Below are 16,392 nucleotides of genomic sequence, written 5' to 3'. Positions count from 1 at the left end.
CAGACAGATAGACAGACAGAGAAATTTTTAAAAACCTGAAAAGTTGGGAGGGCTTGTAAGAAGCCCTGGGTCCAACATCTATTGGACATCTACTATATGTCAGGCACTGGGCCTGCTGCCTTACAAGTGACATACTAAAAGCTCTCACTCATTGATCCTAAATCTAAACTGTGGGAAGGGTGCTATATACATTGTCTCATTTCATCTTTATAATAACCTTGAGTTAAGCATCATCATCTTTTCCTTTTAAAAATTAAGAAAGAGGTTGAGGAATTGTCTGAGATCACTGTGGTAGGGCGGAACCCAGGTCTCTGGTTCCAAAGCCTGCATGTGCCCCTACCACTTAATATGAAACACTATGACTGTAAACAAGCAATTAAATCCATTTCCTAAATCTGAACTACAAAAATGAGGAAAATACTTCCTTCAAATGTTTGCTATGAACATTAAATGAAACACTGACTTCAAAAAAAGTGCTAGTACCTAAGAGACCCTTCAAAAAAAATGTTTTTTCCTTGCTTCTCCTATTATAAATTCTCCAAACCTTAAACCGTGGACACGCAGTGGACACTGCAATCTAAAAATCATCTCGCATATTCTGTCCTAGAGGGAAGACTCCATTTACTCATCTAGCATAGATTAGTATCTGAGAAAAGCATCTGGAATGCCAATTACCACCTCATCAAGTTTTAGAACACAACACACTTGTAACTTGGAAATCTAAGGTAAACACTGTTCTTGGTTTTGTTCCCTGATACTTTCTTCCTGAGAACTCCCAGACATCCCTTCCCCAAGATGCTGCTTCCACAGCATGGTCACCCACAACAGCAGAAACATTTCTGGGGGCCTTTTTTTCCTTTCCCTCATCAAATTTCACCTTAAAGCCTTTTACTGGACAGAGCTCTGTTCTGCTTGTTTTTAGAAGCCATTTTTTAAAGACAAGAAACATGAAAGTAGTAACAGTGGTTATTCTTGGGTGGCAGAATGATGGATGACATTTTTCTTCCTCATACTTTCCTGTATTTTCCAAATTTTCCACGAAGTCTTGTGTACTGCTTCCATAATACAAAGAGGAAAATATCAAAGACGGTACATTTAAATTATTTCCTTCATCTCCTGATAAGATATTTTTCTCTATTCTTCCTGAATTCCCAACTAGCTGGAAGCATCCTGAGAACAGAACTGCAGTGTTATCTACGAAATACATAGCTCATCCACAGCCAGCGCCTGACATGAAACAGCTCAAAAAGTATTTGCTGAGTGGATGATGAATATTAGGTAATATTTAGAAACGGACTTTGTGGATTGATGGTGGGTGGACCAAGGTTTGAGGGTGGCATGTCCTCAATACTGTTGGATTATTGTGGTTATAGGACATTATTTAAAAGGTAGCTTTCAAACAGTCTTAAGCAGGTCAACATGAAAAGTCTGTAACATGAAGACAAGGTGAACCAATCAAGGTGATTTATTGTTGCAATGGTAAACCAAGAACAGGATGATAAATAGGCTAAGGTCCTTGCACATCTTGCTATAAATGAGTGCACCAGGAGTGGAATTCATTAAATAACTTTGGAGCTCTCTGCCATTTAGAAGGCACATCGTGGCCTTCTTTGGCCACGAAAGTTTAACAATCCTTTTTAAAATTAATCTTCGTTCTTAGGAGATTAAATAAAACTAAATACTAAAGCAAACGAGAGATTAAGATAAAACCACCCAACCTAGTTATTATACCACCAAAAATCCTTATCTAATAAACCAAAGCAAAAATCTTGAGGATTTATAAACATGAAAGAGAAATCTCAAATATTTGGTTTGGAGAAATGAGCTGTACGTAAGGTTTAAAGTGGGTATAATGGATTCAAAAAACATACACAGTCCAAAACTCAATAGAAAAGTTCAGGTATAAAAAAAGTACTCCTTTCCCATCATAATCTAAGTTAACTACAAGAACTTTACCAGCAATTTCATTTCTGTCTGATCAACTGAACATGCTTCCTAGATGAATACTTGGAAAAGCCAAGACTGAACTTACACTTGTATTTTCTGTATTTTCAATTAACTTCACTTCCATCAACATCTCTTTAAAAATCTGTATATTTCTAGGGGACTCTTATACACTGTTGGTGGGAATGTATATTAGTTCAGCCACTGTGGAAAGCAGTTTGGAGATTTCTCAAAGAGCTTAAAACAGAGCTACATTCAACCCAGCAATCCCACTACTAGGTATATACCCAAAGGAAAACAGGCCAGGTACGGTGGCTCACATCTCTAATCCCAGCACTTTGGGGGACAAAAAATGGCCCCCAAAAATGCAGGTGGATCATTTGAATCCAGGAATTTGAGACCAGCCTGGGCAACAAGGCAAAACCCCATCTCTACAAAAAATATAAAAATTAGCCAGGTATGGTGGCGCACAACAACAGTTCTAGCTACTCGGGAGGCTGAAATGGGAGAATCACTTTAACCCAGGAGGCAGAGGTTGCAGTAAGCAGAGATGGTACCACTGCACTCCAGCCTGGGCAACAAAGCGAGACCCTGTCTCCAAAGAAAAAGAAGAGAAGAGCAAGTCATTCTACTGAAAAGACACATACACTCACACGTTCCTCACAACACTATTCACAACAGCAAAGACATGGAATCAACGGAGGTGTTCATCAACAGTGGGTTGGATAAAGAAAATATGGTACATATACACCATAGAACACTATGCAGCCACAAAAAAAGAGTAAAATCATGTCCTGTGCATCAACATGGATACAGCTGGAGGCCATTATTCTAAGCAAATTAAAGCAGGAAAAGAAAAAGCAAATACCACATGTTCTCACTTATAATTGGGAGCTAAACGCTGGGTACTCACGGACATAAGAATGGCAATAATAGACACTGGAACTACTAGAGAGGGGAGGGAGAGAGGGAGGGATGAGTTGAAAAACTAACTGTTGGGTACTATGCTCAGTACCTGCATAACGAGATTATTAGAAGCCCAAACCTCAGCATCACACAACATACCCACGTAACAAACCTGCACCTGTACCACTGAATCTAAAACAAAAGTTGGGGAGAAAAAAATCTGTATATTTCTAATATGCCTCCAGGCTCTTAAAAGACATGTATTTCAAAACAAAGCAGATGCTGACTTGATGACGGCCCGATAATTTTAGGGCAATAGGCAGAAGTCAATGACAAGATGACAATTGCACAATCCATGCTGCAAGATGAAAAAGAAAGCATTTCACCCCAAAAAATAAATGTCTCAAGCTTCCTGTCTTGCTCAAGTTGGGAAGTAACGTGAAGATGTTCTTACTAGAAAAAACTCTGTGGTTATTACAAACTTAGTGAAGATTTACATTTATTTCACCTAACTATATATATTCACATTTCACCTAGCTATTCATATTAAAAGCATCTGCAATCCTGGGCCTTGGACTTCCCTCGGCAGGTGTCAGCCCACTGTGGAAGTTGCTCCCCACATCTCAGTAAGTTCTGTTGGCCAGAAAGGACATTCAATGACAAGCACTACTTTAAATACACTATCCATGACTTTTCTCTAGGTGTCTGAGATACTAGTACATCTTCACCTCCTAAAAGTTCACTTATATACCACTTAATTTTTATTTTTTTTTTTGAGACGGAGTCTCGCTCTGTTGTCCAGGCTGGAGTGCAGTGGTGCAACCACAGCTCACTGCAACCTCCGCCTCCCGGGTTCAAGCAAGTCTCCTGCCTCAGCCTCCTGAAAAGCTGGGACTACAGGCATGCACCACCATGCCTGGCTAATTTTTTGTATTTTTTTAGTAGAGATGGGGTTTCGCCACGTTGGCCAGGATGGTAACTCCTGACCTCAGGTAACATCAAATTTTTCTCAGTAAAGCCTACAATAGGAAGAAATGAGGGAAAGAAAAAGAAATGGTATTAACTCTTATGCAAACCATGCCTGAGTCTCCTCAGGTAAACAGGAGAGCATCAGAAAGTTAGGGGAGCATCGGAAAACTAGGGGAGCATTGGAAAGCTAGGGAAGCAACTGAAAGCGAGACAAGTTATTTAGCCTTTCTCAGTTTCCTCACATCTGTTAAATGTTGATAATACCTATTTTTCAGGAATTTCATGAGGATAAAATGAGATGGAATAAGTAAAGAACCTAACACAGAATGAATTCACTGGTGTTGTTCAGCAAAAGATATTTATGGTCATTACTAACTGGGCACTAGGGCCGACACCGTGACAGGCCAAAGTCCTACAGCAGATAAGAAAAAGAAACCACCAAATGGGTCACACACCAACTCTGTGAAATCTAGATCATTGTTAAAGATACGAAAAAAAAAAACAGTCCCTGACTTTCCATTTGGGCACAACATGAATGAATAATAAACCATATACCATGCTTAAAACTATAGTAGCAAGATCAGCCTTTCATTGGAGAAACAGATGAAGATCTTTTATTATCAGTACAGCATAGTGTTTAAAACGAATTATAAGTGTAACAGGGTGGTGGTCATAGCTACCTATTATAAGCAGACAGGCTTTCTGGCATTCCCAACAAAATATGCTTTATGCACACAGCCAAAATATGACTGCAATTACTCTGGTCCCAACAGATGACTGCATTAGATAACGCCTCAACTCAGTAGCTGCTACAATCTATGTTAAGAGAAGCAGAAATTCTGTAACAGGAACTCAATATCCTGGCTCCCACAGAGTCCTAATGTCTATCTCACAGGCTTGTTTATAAAGATTAGCAATAATGTGACACAAAGTGCCTGACACAGTGGTTACTCAATAAATGATAGCTGACATTAATTACCAGGAAGCAACAAAATCTAAAGCCAGAACCTGCCATGAAACAAATGAAGATAGAGTGGCTCCTTCTCAACCAAGACATTAAGTTGTATGAAAACACTTGGATAGGCCTGGCACGGTGGCTCACGCCTATAATCCCAGCACTTTTACAGGCCGAGGCAGGCGGATTACCTGAGGTCCGGAGTTTAAGACCAGCCTGGCCAACATGGTGAAACCCTGTCTCTACTAAAAATACAAAAAATTAGCTGGGTGAAGTGGTGAGTGCCTGTAATCCCAGCTACTCGGGAGGCTGAGGCAGGAGAATCACTTGAACCCAGGAGGCGGAGGTTGCGGTGAGCCGAGATCATGCCACTGCACTCCAGCCTGGCCTACAGAGCGAGACTTTGTCCCAAAAAAAAAAAAAGAAAGAAAGAAAAGTAAAGAAAACACTTGGATAAAGAACATAGTACTAAGCCCAACCACAAGGAGGGCTTGTCAGTAAACATCGGGTTAATCATCTTGCCAGTCAAGAAGGAATCCCAAAGTGCCCATTCCTCTGGGGCAAATAAAGAACCATGAAAAAAAGAGAAATGGTCTGTATCCTCAGAGAATCTATACCTACCTGAGGAGAAATCACATGGTTTCAGCTCTCTGTCTGCATTACTCCCTTGACTCTATGCTCCATGAAGGCAAAAACCAAAAACTTTATATTGCCATATAATACAGGCACTCAATAAATATCTGGTAATCTGGCCATGCACAGTGGCTCACGCCTGTAATCCCAGCACTTTGGGAGGCCAAGGCAGGCAGATCACTTGAGGTTGGGAGTTCAAGACCAGCCTGGCCAACATGGTGAAACGCCATCTCTGCTAAAAATACAAAAATAAGCCGGGTGTGGTGGTGCACACCTGTAATCCTAGCTACTCGGGAAGCTGAGGAAGGAGAATTGCTTGAACCCAGGAGGCGGAGGTTGCAGTGAGCCGAGATCACACCATTGCACTCCAGCCTAGGCAACAAAGTGAGACTCTGTCTCAAAAAATAATAATAATAAATAAAAATAAAATAAATAAAAATCTGGTAACCAAATGAGCCTCATAGGATCTCAGGACTAAAAGAGCCACCTAATTCAAAACTTTCCAAGCCTGGCTTCACAGACTGCTCAACCTAAACTCTCAAGGTGGAGACTGAGAATCTGTGTATTTAAAATGCCCCCGGATGACTGTGACACTCGAGACAGATAATCACTAGTGTAACTGAGCCCATGTGAATCATGTGAACGCCCTTTACAATGACCCTGTCCAGAAATGATCCAGCCTTATGCATTAGGGCCTCCAACGATGGGACACAGCCTATCACAACTGTAAGCACCTGGACCAGCAAAGTCCTTTCTAATGTTTACTCAAATATCTGTATTTACTCTACTCATTGGTTCTGTCCTGCGAGGCCTGAGAAGACAAAAGGTAACCTCTCCTCCTTCCACTTGATGGACTTTTGACTCCTGCGACAAAGGATGATGCCCCTCTGAGTTTTCTCCAGGCTAAACACCCTTGATGAACTATGCATTAATCATTAAGTGCTAGGCTCTTTAAGTACGCAACACAATACAACAACATGTCAGAGAAGGGAGAAATCAGGGTGTGTTATGGTAACCAGCAAGACATCAATGAAGAAGGTGGGTCTTGAAGGATGAGAAAGACAGGGATAAAACTAGTGTTCAGGGGCTGGTGCTCAGAGGGAAAAGGGAGACAAGATACTGATAAGGAGTACCATATGCAGGGAAGGGTATAAGAGTGATAAAGCAACAAATGAGGAAATTAGTAGATTTCACATACATTTTTTTTTTTTTTTTAAAACATGGTCTCACTCTGCTGCCCAGGCTGGAGTGCAGTGGCACTATCTCTGCTCACTGCAGCCTCGACCTCCTGGCCTCATGCGATCCTCCCATCTCAGCCTCCTGAACAGCTGGGACTACAGGCATGCATCACCATGCCTAGCTAATTTTTTTGTATTTTTTGTAGAGACAGGATTTCACCATGTTGCCCAGGCTGGTCTCGAACTCCTAGGCTCAAGTGAACCATCCATCTCAGCCTCTGATATGGTTTGGCTGTGTCCCCACCCAAATCTCATCTTGAATTATAGCTCCCATAATTCCCACTTGTCATGGGAGGGAGCCGGTGGGAGATAATTGAATCATGGAGGCTGGTCTTTTCCATGCTGTTCTTGTGATAGTGAGTAAGTCTCATGAGATCTGATGGTTTTATAAAGAGGAGTTCTCCTGGACACGCTCTCTTGCCTGCTACCATGTAAGACGTAACTTTGCTACTCATTTGCCTTCTGCCATGATTGTGAGGCTTCCCCAGCCATGTGGAACTGTGAGTCCATTAAGCCTCTTTCCTTTATAAATTACCCAGTCTCAAGTATGTCTTTATTAGCAGTGTGAGAAGAGACTGATACAGCCTCCCGAAGTGCTGAGATTACAAGTGTGAACCACCGCACCTGGCCTCCATACTTTTTGAATTAAATATAACTAAAACTGAAAACGAACTGAAGATTTTTCGAAAATCAGAATAGGACGGAAGAGGACAGAGCAAAGTCCTAGCATAGGAAGGCAGAGACATAGTCTGGTAGAGGCCAAAAATGGAGAGACCAAACAGGAATGTCGTAAAAGCAAGCAGGAAAGTATGACTTTGATGTAGCAAAGTATTAGAGCCATTTGAGTTCCTCCAGGGTGGCACATGTAACTAAGTGGTCCCTTAGAAAGAATGATCAGACAAGATGGCCTGGAGAATGGGACAGCGGGAGTCAAACGGGTCAGAAAGGAGGCCTAAGCCTAGATACAGCCGCTTAGATACAGGGGTCAAGGTCCACTCTAAGACAGTGACAATAAAACTAAGAGCAAAAGCGGAAAAAATCAATTCAAAGGGAAAAAAATGATAAAGCTTGGTCACAGATCAGAGCAAAAGTAAAAGAAAGGGAAGAATCAGAAATGACTTCTAGGAGCTGCAAGAAATTCGAGGGAAAAACAGGATAATACTCTGGAAAGGTGCGGTAAAACAATTACGCAATCACATGTACTGAATGCACTGGTGGATTAGTACTAGGGTGGTTTTATTTTATGAAAGCTTCAAAGTTCACTCCCTGTTCTACAAACACACATAGTAACTGGTCGTTTTGCTATTTTCTCTGGTCCCAGCACAGGTTGTAGTTTCTGTGTCAGCAGACAGGGAATATTTGGTTTTGAATCCTTAAATCTGTAACATTACCACCAAAGTTAAAGCGCTTGCAAAAAATGTGCTTTGACAGAGCTAGGTGAAAGAAGCCAGTCACAAAACACAAAATATTGTATGATCCCATTTATATGAAACACATAGAAGAGGCAAATCTATAAAGACAGAAAGTAGGTTAGTGGTAGCCTAGGGCTAGGGTCAGAGAGGAGGGGTGCGGCTGGAAAGAAATGGGGAGTGACTGCAAATGGGCTTGGAGTTTCTTTGCGGGGTAATGAAAATGTTCTAAAATTGTTTATAGAGATAGCTGCAGAACTGTATGAATATACTAAGAACTACTGACTTCTTAATTTAAATAGAGAATTATAACTCAATAAAGTTGTTATTTAAAAAAACTTTAGGAGTACATAAATAATTACTGCAACCTCAGACACTCAGCATCTCTCCAATAAAAGCAACTATTGCACTTAAGTTCAAATAAAAAGCCATCAGACAATTTGGAAAGCCTAAAAGATACTTTAGGAAGACTAAGACAGTCATGTTCCTTCTAGGGGGAAAAATTAAGCATGAAAAAGATATAGATTTAAACATATAGATCCCCTTTAAATTAGTTCTTACAACTGACCAAAATTTTCTAATATGTACTTAAAAAGGAAAGACAAGGTTTGAGGTTTCTCTTCAACAATTATGAACAATTATGTCAAGTAATATACTGGGTACCTATGGTTCAGTTTCTTAGAGGCTGAAACAAAATAATGTACAGTAAGCCAATTCAATGAAAAGCAAAAGACTATGTAACTTAACAATTACTAAGCGGATGGGTAAACCTATTTTATAAATCTGAAGACCTAACAAAAACCTCATGTAGAGAGAGGTCCTTTTGCTCAAAACATATAAGAAAACTATCCAAAATAACTTCTGCCCCCATGATATCTCCTGAAAAACATGGTTCCTACCTCCCTGAGGCCTTCATTATTAAAGCGATTACCATTCTCTTTCCACTGAACACTTAGAATGCTTACTTAGATGGTATTCCAACGGTTACCATACTTACTTAGATGGCAGTCATCAAGTTATACTCACTGCATGTGTCAGGACCTTTCTAAATCAGAGGACCTGCAATGGGCGCACACTGCTGATGCCCAGTGGAACCTTGCTGACTGATAATCAAACGAGGACAGCAGTGAAGAGTGATAGTGTTTCTGTTCAAAACTGCTTGTGGATTAGAAGAACCCAAAACCACCACATCTGTTGGCTAAAGACATTTTTTTTTTCTTTTGAGACACAGTCTCACTCTGTCGCCCAGGGTAGAGTGCAGTGGCACGATCTTGGCTCACTGCAAGCTCCGCCTCCTGGGTTCACACTCCATTCTCCTACCTCAGCCTGCCAAGTAGCTGGAACTACAGGCGCCCACTACCACGCCTGGCTAATTTTTTGTATTTTTGGTAGAGACGGGGTTTCTCCGTGCTAGCCAGGATGGTCTTGATCTCCTGAGCTCGTGATCCACCCGCCTCAGCCTCCCAAAGCGCTGGGATTACAGGCGTGAGCCACCACGCCCAGCCAAGACATTCTTAAAGGAACAATCAACTGGTAGGAAAGTATAGATTATAAAAGTACTACATTTCAAATATATAACTATTTACTACTACCTCTAATGACAGACATTTAATAAATTCAAAATGACACTGATAAAAATACAAGACTGATGCTTTCAACATGGTGGATCCTAAGCAAATTTTAATTCAATAGATTCAAATACATACTTAAATGTATTTCACCTGCCTAAAAAAATGTAACGCAGTCAAAAAAACTAGAATATATAAGTTTTCTGAATCAAGAAACATGAAGAGTGGTCTCTCTAAATCATCTGACCTATTAGACCCTATCTGTTAATGGATTCAAGTTATGGAAAAAGCCTAAAATAAAGAATTTGAGAAAGATAAGAGCCATTTTTCTACTACAATACCCTCCCACCTAAATAAATTACTTTGGCCCAAAGCTATGTTTATTAAGAGGCAAGTCTGGTACCACACTCTCAAGTATGGTTCTACACAAAATGAAGCCCTCTGACACCCTGGAGATAACTGAAATACATACATACCAAGTTCTCCCAGAAGCTGCCCAGGAATTGCAGGAGGGATCAAAGAGAAAGCTTTCACATCTACTGGGAAAGAAACCAGGCTTTGGAGGGCATATGCTAACTTTCCACAATACAATGTGGCCTATGAGTTAAATAGTGCAAAGGAGACCACAAAGGACACAAGATGGTAGCCAGTCTACTTTCCAGAAATAATGTAAGACACAGCTTTACAAGTTTTAACTTTTTTTTTCTCATTTGATCTCAAGAATTCTGAGAAGGGTAGACACTCTCCCCATTTCACAGATGAGAAAACTAAAGCTCATGAAGACTGACAGACCTGCCCAGCTGCCTACCTGACTGCTCCACTTGGCAAGTCAACTTGCATCTCATACCTAACATGCACAGATCAACTCTTAATACCACACCCAAACTTGCTCCTCTAGGCATCTCCATTTCAATAAATGGCATCCCCATTATTCCAGTTGCTCAGGCTAAACACCTCGGTGTCATCCTTGAGTATACTCTTTGTCACACTCCACATCATCTCACCCACCAGTGAATCATTTTAGCCCCATTTGAGATATATCCAGAAACCACTCACTTCTCATCACCTCCACAGCTGCTATCATATCTCACCTATAGAGCATTGCCAGAAACCTCTAACATCCCCCTATTTCCACCTTTGCACTCCTCCCCATTCTATTCCCCTACACAACAGAGTGTCACTCTTTAAAGATGTCAGACCAAAACCCTTTGTACAAAACCCTCCAGTGGCTTCCCATCTCACTCAGAGTTGTTTATTGATGTATCCCTAGGATGAGAACGTATCTGCCATCTACAAAGTGCATAATGATACTGCTGATTAGTAAATGAAAGACAGCCAAAGTCACACAACTAGTATGTAGTAAAGCCAGGACTAGAACAAATCTTCCACTGTTCTTTGGTAACACTGAAACCAGATTTACGAAAAGCAACAATCCACATGGGAGGAAATTCTTACATTTTACTTTGCATAACTGAATCTTTTCATGTATAGTCAATACTATGTTGAATTTCCAACAAGTTAAAATGAAAATATCACTTTATAAAGCCATGAAATCTCACACTAGGAACTCTGAATATTACTTTTTTGGCAGCATGAGCAAATACCTGCTTAATTATCACAGTAATGGCACTCAGATCTTCAGTGTGACTGTTCTGCATTCAGTGACATGATGTTACCATTATCCCAAGACGACTACACATAAAAGATGACCATAGTCTAAAAGATTCAGAACCAAGCACCTAGAAGAGGTAACAAGCATTTCCAAACCTCCTACACACACATTATACCAATCATCCGAAACCGGCATTAAGTTTCCAGGGTGCTACCTGTAACAACAGAAAGGTTAGATTCAGAACTGTCTACTACCAAAATTAAAAAGAAAAACTCTGAGCTGAGTTTAAATGTTGATTGGTTTCAGCTCAGAATGAACTAACACTAAAATTATCCACCATTATAGAATTTTCTCACTAAAATATTTTAGAGTTAAAAACAAATACTCTAAATTTCTTTCTTCAGTTCTTTCAAAAATATTTCTACTATCTATAAAAAGGCCTAAATCTTACTAAATCATAGTAATAAATTTATAGAATTTTTACAGTAGGTCTTAAAGAAAACTGAATTCAACCCTCAATTTTCTCCCTTTTACAAGGATTATTTGATACATAACAGGTAAACAATGAAGACTTATTAAGTGAATGAAGAAATGAATGAATGAATGAAGATCCAGAAGGGTTATATGACTCTTCAAAGCTCCAACAATCAATATCAAATCCAGGACTAGTCATAACTAGCTTTCCAGATTCTTTTGGAGTGGGTGTGGGAGTAGAAGAAACCAAGATTTAAAAACCCTATCTGGGTCCTCAGGAAAATCTTAACCAAAAGGCATTACGGCCAGTTTCCTTTGGTACTCTTTCTTAGAAAAGCACTTGATAAAATAAATTTTGCCAAGATACATCTCCTTGGAAACCAAAATGTAGTTGACTGTTTATTTCTCTCTATATATAAATACTATTTAATATAGGACCATAAACAACTGCAATTGTTTTTGCACCAAAACAGGTGGCCTTTGACTAAAAGAAAAATCCAACTAGAGGAGAGGAACAGAACATTGACAAGGGCCACATAAGTCACTAGAAGAGTATCAGCTATACAAGAACAGGAACCATGTATCCTGTTTACCAGCGGCAGCCACCAGTCCCTGGCATATAATGGGATTCAATAAACACTTACAGGAAAAGTGAATAAATTACTCCTTAGAGACCCACCTATGCAAACAAAAATTCATTTGGTCACCATTCAAATACCTTGCAGATACAAATTCATTTGGTCACTAATAAACAAATCTTTATGGTAGGCCTACTACATACAAGCATACTACATTTTTCCTCCATGGAAATTCTACCAAATGTCCCTTCAAATAATATACTCAACCAAAATTATCCCCATCATTGTATTAAGATGATGAGAAAATATTTCTTAAGTAGCCGAAATTTGTTCCTATAGCAGCCACTAAATTTGCTGTTCTGGCTTCAATCTTTTGCCTTCAATTCATCCTGTACAACCCAGCCAGATCAGTTTTCTGTTTTTTTGTTTTTGTTTTTGTTTTCATTTTTTAACACACCCAAAATATAAAACAGTGCTGTGGTTAAGTATTCTACCTTCATATGGGGCCCACTGCTATTCAACAAGCAGATATAGGAAATCTGAAACTACTGGCTTGGAAAAGGAAAGACAACACAGCATCAAGGAAAAAATTACCACAAGTGACAGTTCTTATAATAATTTCTCTATATCGCTGTGATGCAACTGACACAGAGTGTTGGGTATGAATACCCACTAAGGTACACATCTGACTGTTGTGATAATTCAAGATTCATTGCCTTTTTGAAGCTTTCCCAAGCCACTGGACTCTATATGTGTGAAAGTACTTTGCAAACCGGAAGTGCTAGACACACAGCTTTTACTATGCTCCTTGCCAATTGGTAGCCTCATACGTTCTGCCATTAAAATCATCTTACCTCATTCTCTAAGTGTGTCTCGATCCTTCAAAAACAGGAAAAATTCTTTGAATTGTTTCATGTCACTTCTTTATTATTCAATATCTAGAACAGCATAACTTAAAAGTGCCATTTATACTTCCCGATTTCAGAACATATTACCAATCAAAACAGTGTGATAATGGCATAAAAACAGACAAAGAGACCAATAGAATAGAATAGACAGCACAGAAATAAACCCACATATATAGTCAAATGATTTCTGGCAAGGGTGCCAAGACCACTCAATAAGGAAAGGACAGTCTTCTCAACAAATGGTGTTGGAAAAAATAAGATACCCACATGCAAACGAATAAAAGTTGGACCCTTATACTATACATAAAAATGAACTCAAAATGGACAAGACCTAAATGTAAGACCTAAATTATAAAACTTCCAGAAGAAAACATAAAGAAAAAGCTTCATTACTTTGGACTTGGCAGTTACTTCTTAGATACGGCCAAAAGCAAAATTAGCCAAGCGGGACTGCATCAAACTAAAAAATTTTTGTGCATCAAAGGATACAATCAGCAGAGCAAAAAAGCAACCTGGAGTGGAAAAAATATTTGCAAATAATCTATCTCATAAGGTGTTAATATCTAGAATATGGAGTGAAGCCTGAGGTCGTCAGGGACAGCCCACTGGGCCTTGCCCGAGATGGACAGCCAGATTCCTTATGATGACTACCCGGTGGTTTTCCTGCCTGCCTATGAGAATCCTCCAGGATGGATTCCTCCTCATGAGAGGGTACCCCACCCAGACTACAACAATGAGTTGACCCAGTTTCCGCCCCAAACCATCACACTGAAGAAGCCTCCTGGAGCTCAGTTGGGATTTAACATCTGAGGAGGAAAGGCCTCCCAGCTAGGCATCTTCATCTCCAAGGTGATTCCTGACTCTGATGCACATAGAGCAGGACTTCAGGAAGGGGACCAAGTTCTAGCTGTGAATGATGTGGATTTCCAAGATATTGAGCACAGCAAGGCTGCTGAGATCCTGAAGACAGCTCGTGAAATCAGCATGCATGTCCGCTTCTTTCCCTACAATTTTCATCGCCAAAAAGAGAGGACTGTGCACTAGAGAGTTACAGCCCACAGCCCTTCATGTGGACTCTCCCACAACATGCTAACTAGACTTCAGGGGAGCCACTTCTACTTTCAGCCCCTCCCTGGAATAGTGGAGTTGGGAGGATGGGGAGACAGCTAACCAACTGCATTACCCAAACTGTATTGCACTTTTAGTTCCCTAGTTTTCTAGGCGAGCTTCATTTGGAGAAGGATGATGATATCTAGGCATAACCTAGCCCATGAGGAACCTAGTTAGGAAAGACAACTGACATTTATTGAATTCCATGTACTAGTCCTTTCCACTTGTCATGTTTTAATTATAGAAATCAGTCGCCAAAAGAATCTTGGGGATTTTCCATCTGACTGGCCTGGCCATCTCATCCCATCCTTGTATTGCCAGAGGTTGCATACACTTTGGAGACTCCAATGAGAACCTGTTTTCACCCCTTCCTCCTCCTAGCCTCTCCCCAAAAGAGTAAAACACAATGCTGAAGGAAAAAAATATATATCCAGAATATATAAAGAACTCCTACAACTCAACAACAACAAAAAAAATCAAATAACCCAATTTAAAAATGGGCAGAGGGGTTGAACAGACATATATGCAGAGATAATATACAAATGGCCAACAAGAATATGAAAATACAATCAACTTCATCAATCATCAGAGAAACATATATCAAAACCATAATGAGATACTACCTTGCATCCATTAAGATGGTTCCTATTTAAATTGTTTTTTTCATTAGCTCTGGGTGTGGTGGTGTGCACCATTAGTCCCAGCTACTCGGGAGGCTGAGGCAGGAGGATTGCTTGAGCCCGGGAGGCGGACGTTGCAGTGAGCTGAGATGGCACCACTGCACTCCAACCTGAGTGGCAGAGGGAGACCCTGTCTCGAAAAATTTTTTATTAATTAATTTGAAAAAAAAACAGAAAATAAGTATTGGTAAGGATGTGGAGAAGTTAGAACCCTTATGAACTGTTGATGAGATTGTAAAATGGTACAACTATGAAAAACAGTATGGAGGTTCCTCAAAAAATTAAAAATAAAACTATCATATGATCCAGCAATCCCGCTTCTGGGTATATACACAAAATAATTAAAAGCAGGATCTTGAAAAGATATCTGCACACCCACGTTCATAGCAACAATCACAACTGCCAAATATCTATCCACAGATAAATGGATAAACAAAATGTGGTATACCCATACGACGGAATACTATTAAACCTTTAAAAAGACAGAAATCCTGTCACATGCTACAACATTGATGAACCTTGAGGATTTTATGCTAAGTCAAATAATTCAGACACAGACAACTACTACATGATTCCACTTATATGACGTTACCTAAAGTAGCCAGATTCATAGAAACAGAAAGAATGATGGTTGCCAGAGTCTGTGGGAGGTGGAAATGGGGGCCAATGTTTAATGCTTACAGAGTCTCAGATTCACAAGATGAAAAAGTCCTGGAAATCTGTTTCATGACAAGGTGAATATACTTAACACTACTGAACTATATACTTAAAAATGGTTGAAATGGTCAACTTTTTCTGTTTTTACCACAATTTTTTTAAAAGAAGTGCCAACATACAATTATCAAATTGCATGTACATGTCCCATCTCCACTGCAGGAGTCTAAGCAGTCTGACTCTTTAAACTGTTGGCAGTCATTTGAGGAGTTATTCCAAGTTATCTTTTTGAATCAATGGGCCTCTACAAAAGATCCAGAGGCTCTCCTTTTTACCCATCCAAAATGAAGTTTCTACAATCCCCAGTTGGCTGCATTCTGGTTTAAGTCCCCTACTTATTTACCTTATTGTCAAGCATAGATCTAAAAATTATATAAAAGCCACTGTGTTTTCAACTGGGTGGGGGAGAAGCATAACAGAATCACCTACTGAGCTTCTTCAAATCACCCATCAACCTCAATATCTAGCATTCTCCCCCAGGAGAAAAGCCTCAAGGTTCATGTGATTCTCTACTCAAGCACTCACTGCTTCCCCAAACACACATCCCACCCAAACCACAGAAAATCAGCACTTTTAACGACCACCTTGAAAATGGCCTTCAGAACAATCTCACCCAGATTAGGCTGAGGTTCCTGAACTTTTAATAAGCCTTTTCTGTGAATCCTACAGCTCTCTGTAACCTACCATTTATCTA

The 16,392-nt window shown here is 39.9% G+C and overlaps 1 protein-coding gene and 1 pseudogene across 44 annotated transcripts in view; one reads left to right on the top strand and one right to left on the bottom strand.

The window, feature by feature from the left end:
* The window catches only part of SIPA1L1 (signal induced proliferation associated 1 like 1), a 417,177-nt gene that overhangs the window by 393,061 nt on the left and 7,724 nt on the right, over positions 1-16,392 (bottom strand). The window lies entirely within an intron of this gene.
* Positions 13,796-14,266, top strand: LOC100614830 (PDZ domain-containing protein 11-like; annotated as a pseudogene).

The sequence above is a fragment of the Pan troglodytes genome, chromosome 15 (genome assembly GCF_028858775.2).
Source record: "Pan troglodytes isolate AG18354 chromosome 15, NHGRI_mPanTro3-v2.0_pri, whole genome shotgun sequence".
In the NCBI taxonomy this organism is placed as follows: domain Eukaryota; kingdom Metazoa; phylum Chordata; class Mammalia; order Primates; family Hominidae; genus Pan; species Pan troglodytes.
This window is presented reverse-complemented; position numbering and strand designations above follow the sequence as displayed.